This window comes from Apium graveolens, chromosome 5, assembly GCF_009905375.1.
Source record: "Apium graveolens cultivar Ventura chromosome 5, ASM990537v1, whole genome shotgun sequence".
Taxonomy (NCBI): Eukaryota; Viridiplantae; Streptophyta; class Magnoliopsida; order Apiales; family Apiaceae; genus Apium; species Apium graveolens.
This window is the reverse complement of record NC_133651.1, coordinates 220,671,350-220,678,766: the sequence shown is the minus strand read 5'-3', so window position 1 is coordinate 220,678,766 and position 7,417 is coordinate 220,671,350. Positions and strand designations below refer to the sequence as shown.

General features: G+C 36.7%; 1 pseudogene; it reads right to left on the bottom strand.

Annotated features, from left to right (window-relative positions):
* Window positions 1-1,455: 1,455 nt before the first annotated feature.
* Window positions 1,456-1,556, bottom strand: LOC141663395 (small nucleolar RNA R71; annotated as a pseudogene).
* Between the last annotated feature and the right edge of the window lie 5,861 nt (window positions 1,557-7,417).

Sequence of the window (7,417 nt, the reverse complement as noted above, 5' to 3'; positions counted from 1 at the left end):
GTGATTCTTTGAAAATAGTTATAACTTTGGATGCTCGTTTTCATTCTTGTTGAATCTAGACCTTTTTTTTATCCGTACTTTGATTACTATTCAGTTTATTAAGACCTTGTTTTATACCATGCTTTCATTGGAACCCATGATGACGATGAGTTCAATTATGGGCTAATCGTTATCATGGAATTCTAGTGGATTTACTTATGGATTTCAATAATTAATTTTTTTCGATATCTTGGTGTGTGGTGATTGATTGATATCCTAGTATTGGTTTTGCTCATTCGTCTTATGTGCGTAGCTAACATATAAGATAGCGTGTTAATCTCTATTAAAATGACAGTGAATATAGAGGGTTAGAACTTGCCATGCTAGCACAGTGTTCATGTATTTGTTATGCATGATTCGTAGGTAATTTTAACGATCTTACTTGCCCTATGTAATCACGATAGATAACTTGCGCATTAAACCGTTATATTTTCAATTCTTATAGACATATAAGGACTAAGCATAATTGGTGTCTATTCAACTTCTATCTCTTTTGTGGATGCTTGGTAGTAGGGTAATCGTACAACAAAAGTTGGTGTTTACTAGTTTCGTGTTATTTGATTAGTGTTATCACCATTACATGCTAAGGTTAAGAACAATAAGGCTATTGAATGAAGTATTTAATGAAGTTAGAATCCCATGTTTGTCATCTATATTAATTCAACAATTCTTGTTCTCTTAGTTATAATTATTAGTTTAATCTCTTAGTTTAATCAAAACGCAATTTGTTATTTGTCTTAGCATTGAGCGATAACCATACATTGTTGCATAGGTGCATAAATTGAACTTAACCTAAACCAGTCTCTGTGGGAACGAATCTAATTTATATCTTATACTACTTGTGAACGCGTATACTTGCGTGAATTTTAGGACGTGTTTTCGCCCTAGCAAGTTTTTGGCGCCGCTGCTGGGGACTCGGTGTTAATTTTTAGTTTATGTGCTTTTCATCAATGGTCGTTAAAGTTCACTGACTCAGACTCTTTTACTTTCATGATTTATTTGTTTGTGTTTCAGGTACTCAGTACAATGGGAGATCCAGTAGCACGGACGAAAGCCTTGATGGATTTTTCTCAACCCAAGATCAATGACATTCAATCTAGCATTGTCCGGCCAGTTATCACAGCTAGTACCTTTGAGATCAAGCCTAACATAATTCAGTGGGTGCAGAATTCAATCCAGTTTGGGGGTTCTCCAACTGAAGATCCCAATATACATATTAGGGATTTCATTGAGATCTGTGACACCTTCAAGTTCAACGGTATTTCTGAAGATGTTGTGAAGCTGAGACTGTTCCCATTCTCTCTGAGGGATAAGGCTAAGAGCTGGTTACACTCTCTACTAGCTGGTTCGATTACTACTTGGGAAGATTTTGCTCAAAAGTTTCTTACTAAATTCTTCCCTATGGCGGAGACAGCTGCACTCAGGAATGCTATTACTCAATTTACGCAATAAACATCGCTATGTGAAGCTTGGGAGCGCTACAAGGAGATGCTTAGGATGTGTCCCCATCATGGAATGCCTGATTGGATGATCAACAATTGTTTTTACAATGGGTTGGGAGCATAGTCCAGACCCATGCTCGATGCAGCATCAGGCGGAGCATTATGGGCAAAGAGCTATGAGGAAGCTTATGATCTAACTAAACCGATGGCTGCTAATGAATATCAGTATCCAACCCAGAGATGTCCACAGGGCAAGGTAGCAGGAGTTCTTGAAGTGATATAGCTACGGCTATCACTGCTCAAATAAATGCATTGTCTATGAAGATCGAATCTCTGGCTAACTATGGTGTTAAGCAGATAATTAGTGTTTTTGAGCTATGTGCAGGTTCGCATGCGAGGGAGCAATGCACTATATCTAGTGACTCAACTCAGTTTATGAGCAATTTTCAGAGATCGCAGCAAACAGTTCCAGACACTTATCATCCTGACAACTGGAATCATCCTAAATTCAGCTGGATCAACAATCAGAATGTGATGCAATAGCCGTTCCAGCAGTTTGGAAATAAGCTATTCAACCCTCCTGGTTTTCAACAACAAATTACACCAAAACAACAAACTCATGGTGCATGTCTATCTTTGAATGAAAAATCTGAATTGGAGGAGTTGCGGCTTATGTGCAAAAACCAGGCTCTTTTATGCTAAAGCCAGACTGTTTCTATCAAGACTCTGGAGAACCAAATAGGGCAAATTACTAATGCCTTATTGAATCGACCACCAGTAACACTTCCTAGTGATACAGAAATAAATCTAGGCAAGAGGGAAGTTGAAGAACAGGTGAACGCCATCACATTAAGGTCTGGAAAGGTCGCAAGCCCCCAAATTCAGCAAGACGAAGAGCCTGAAAAATCTCAAGTTTCAGAAAATGCAATTGTGGCTGAAGAAGAAGTGCAGAAGGAAGTAGAGGTGGAACCAAGGAAGACTACTGTGGAACACACTCCCCCTGAGGGTAATATAGGGGAGAAATAGATCTATCCTCCACCTTCTTTTCCTAAAAGGATGCAAAAGCAGAAGTTGGATAAACAATTTGCTAAGTTTCTGGAGGTGTTCAAGAAACTTCATATCAACATACCTTTCGCTGAAGCTCTTGAACAGATGCCTAGCTATGCGAGGTTTATGAAAGGTATTCTCTCTCGGAAAGTGAAGCTCAATGACTTAGAGATCGTTGCTCTAACGGAGGAATGCAGTGCTGTGCAGCAACAGAAGTTGCCTCCGAAGCTTAAAGATCCTGGAAGCTTCACTATTCCTTGCACCATCGGAAACTTGTCGTTCGACAAGTGTTTATGTGATTTAGGAGCTAGCATCAATCTGATGCCCTTATCTATCTTAAAGAAGCTTGGTCTGCCTGATCCGAACCAACATACATGTCATTGCAACTAGCTGATCGTTCCATCACTTATCCACGAGGTATAGTGGAAGATGTCTTGGTCAAGGTGGATAAACTCATCTTCCATGCTGACTTTGTAATTCTTGATTTCGAGGAAGATAAGAAGATTCCCATTATCTTGGGAAGACCATTCTTGGCTACAGGCCAAACTATGATCGATGTGCAAAAAGGAGAGCTTTTGATGAGGGTTTACGATCAAAAGGTCACTTTTAATGTGTTCAAGGAAATAAAGTTACCCACAGCTAAAGAGGAGTGCTTTAAAGTCGAGTGGGTTGACTCTGTAGTAAATTCAGAGCCTGAACAATTGCCAAACTCAGATGCTTGAGAGAGATCCTTAATAGGGGAATCAGTTATTGAAGATAAAGAAGGAGCAGAGCAATTGCAGGATTTGAATGCACCTCCGTGGATGGGGAAGTTGGATATGCCATTCGATTCTCTTGGGTTAGCAGAGCTGAAAATTTCTCAGGAGCATTTTGAACCATTTATTCAAGAAGCTCCCACACTTGAGCTCAACCGAATACCAGATCACTTGAGTTATTCATTCTTAGGTGCACCCCATGATAAGGGGTTGAGATATATTTTTGATGATATAAGAGTGGCTTGATGGATTTTCCTGTGCCTACAGAGGGTTCTTCTCATGTGCAACAGGTAGTTGATATGACTAGTGTTGATGATGCATAGTATAGAAGATTGACTAGGCGTATGAAGGCCATGCATGTCATCCACCGATATTTTGCTGAAGATTTGATATACCTTTCGGTACTGTTGTTCGAGACACTGGTGGCGAGGTTGATTGACCACCTGATCCTCCACCCGACGAGGGTGACTCTCCCGCTAATTAGGTATGCCTGGAATCCTTATTATTATCTTCAATGAGGACATTGAAAATTTTAAGTTTGGGGGTGATAATGTAAGGATTAGTAGTGTGTGTCCATATAGATTCATATTGCATGTTTAGTTGTAGTTCATTCATATTTTTGCATGATTGTTCATTTAGGACATATTTGTTGTTTTTATGTGATTTCATATAGTTGCATTTGCATGAATATTTAGCATGATCCCTTAAGATGAACTATGATATTTGATAAGTTGATGTTGAATTGAGTGTGGTGATGACGAATAGAGGGATATTTAAGTCCTAATGAATTGATTTGCATGCCAGAAACAAATATTTTCACAAAGTTTTATAGGGTTGATTTTGATCTATATCATGATCATACTTGTTTGTTGTTGAGATTTAATCACTTGGTTATATTTAGAATTTGTGATATTCTCATAATGAAGTAAAAACACTGATTTTTTTTATCTGGAGAAAAACTTGGATTTCATTGGTAGTTGTTGTAAGGCTAGGCGTCAAATGACTAGTAGCCGACTCATATTTTTATGAGTATTCTAGGGTTGAATGAGATGGAGCGAAACGCACTCATTCAGGAATTATTGAAAAAAAAGAAAAAAGAAAAAAAAGAAAAAAAAGTATGTGTTTATGCATAATTGATCAAGAGTGAGCTCTTTAATACTCGAGTTATTAAGTTCTAGGGGACTTTGTGCCTAGTGACCTAAGGCTTTTATAGTCTGGGATCCGCTAACCTAACGCTCGCTACATGGGTATTATTGCGTAAGTCTTTTGGGACCTCATTCATTGCATGGTCAAATAAGCATCTTTGTTATATGTTCAATAATAGTGTGAATCCTTGTATAACTCTAGTAGAAAGGAGGTGTTGTGAGTCATAATGCATTTATTGTCTATTCTATTTTTAAACTTTTGATTATTTTGATGATAGATAAGTTATGGTTATTAATCTAGTATCAAGAGATATCTGTTAAGCATTTCATACACGCACGTTTCTGGTTTGTGAGTTAGTTTATGGGATTTATTCGAACTCTGTTTTAAGTCATTGCATTCTTAGAGGCATTGGCTTATTCATTTGGTTATGGTTATTCTGAGGGGATCGATTGCATTATCATTTAGTTGCATTCACGTAGTTGCATTAATGCATTAGGTTTGTTTTGTAGTTTTGAGTCTGTTTATGCTTGAGGACAAGTATCGATTCAAGTTTGGGGGTGTGATAAGTGGATTTTATATCCACTTGGAATGCTTTATTACAAGCTTAAATTGGTGTTTTGAACTCAAGTTGTTGGTGTTTTGATGTGTTTTTATGTTATTGCATTTCAGGTATTAGTTAAATGAAGAAAGGAGCCTTTTAAGGAAATATGATGAAAAGTGATCAGATTTGGAATCCAAGGCCATTGTCAAGTTGTAGAGAATCTCGTTAGCTTCGCGTGGATAGTTGAATCACCTAATTCTGATGAGTAGAACTCAAGTTATGGGCAAAATAAGATTCATCAGAATTTTCTAGAAAGGCTGCACGCGGCCGCGTCAGAAGTGCACGCGGCCACGTCAGAAGTGCACGCGGCCGCCTCCAACCCACACACGACCACGTGCGGATGCACGGCTGACTTCGCTGATTTCGCTGAAAAACCCTATTTGAGTGGAATTTGACGATTTTAAGGGTTCAGGTCCAATATGGGCTTATATGTACTTAAAAAAGGGTTTTCATCATCCGGGAAGATTGGGAGATCAAGGAGAAGACCTAGAAGCACAAAACAGCTCCGAAAAAGAAGATCTTGTTTTCTACTTGTGATTCTTTGAAAATAGTTGTAACTTTGGATGCTCGTTTTCATTCTTGTTGAACCTAGAACTTTTCTTATTCGTACTTTGATTACTATTCAGTTTATTAAAACCTTGTTTTATACCATGCTTTCATTGGAACCCATGACGACGATGAGCTCAATTATGGGCTAATCGTTATCATGGGATTCTAGCGGATTTACTTATAGATTTCAATAATTAATTTGATTCGATATCTTGGTGTGTGGTGATTGATTAATATCCTAGTATTGGTTGTGCTCATTCGTCTTATGTGCGTAGCTAACATATAAAATAGCGTGTTAATCTCTATTGAAGTGACAGTGAATATAGAGGGTTAGAACTTGTCTTGCTAGCATAATGTTCATGTATTTGTTATGCATGATTCGTAGGTAATTTTAACCATCTTACTTGCCCTATGTAATCATGATAGATAACTTGCGCATTAAACCGTTATGTTTTCAATTCTTATAGACATATAAGGACTAAGCATAATTGGTGTCTATTCAACTTCTATCTCTTTTGTGGATGCTTGGTAGTAGGGTAATCGTACAACGAAAGTCGGCGTTTACTAGTTTCGTGTTATCTGATTAGTGTCATCACCATTACATGTTAAGGTTAAGAACAATAAGGCTATTAAATGAAGTATTTAATGAAGTTAGATTCCCATGTTTGTCATATACATTAATTCAACCATTCTTGTTCTCTTAGTTATAATTGTTAGTTTAATCTCTTAGTTTAATCAAAATCCAATTTGTTATTTGTCTTAGCATTGAGCGATAACCATACATTGTTGCATAGGTGCATAAATTGAACTTAACCTAAACCAGTCTCTGTGGGAACGAATCTGATTTATATCTTATACTACTCGCGAACGCGTATACTTGCGTGAATTTTAGCATGTGTTTTCGCCCTAACACGCGAGCGAACCATTACCCCTCGCCTTACTTTGAAACCTTGGTTAAGGTCCTTAAATGACAAATTGGAGTATGAAACAATTATGTAAGATTAATTGGTCAGTTGGTAGAGTATTCGCGAAAGAGTCGCCTTAAAAACTTAAACGGTTAATTTTATAAAAATGGTGGAGCCGAGGGTACTCGAGCGACTTATGTGAATCGTTAAGCGCAAAAGCGAACGTTAGGGGTCCAATTGGTTAAAGTCTAGTTTTTTAAGCGACCATGGTTTAATTCCAACTTATATGTTGTTTATAGGTTACCAGACTCGCCCCAGGCCTTTTACTACCCCCAGTTGCTCAGGCAAGTTTTCTATCCGTTACACTGTTGTTGTGATGTAATATATTGATGCATTATCTTGAGATAAGTGCATGGTTATTATTAGCAAAGTCTTGCGATATATTGGAGCATGTTGATATGATATTTATATGCATGCCTATTTCTTAATCTTGATATTCTATTATTAAATCAAATGCTTATAAACTGCATAATACCTATGCTAGAGATAAGAAGTAGTTGCGTATACCCTTAGTATAGGGGACCTGAAGGTTAACATTTTTCTAAACCGGGAGTCGATGTTCCCGAGTATAATATATATATATATATATATATATATATTTATATATATATATAGTTTTCTATAATTATTAATCGGATAAGGTATATTCGATAGTTTTGAATAATAATCAAACTTATTTTTGATTATTCAAATAAAGATCGTACTTTCGTATATGTATATCTTTTGTTATTTATTATTCATTTCAAGTATGAGTTTTTTTTTAAAACTTCTACCTCAATTATTTTTATAAAGATTATCCTTTATGGGAATATTATTTAAATAATAATATTTAGATATTTTCTAACATATCGGGAATGATTTATTTTATTAAAT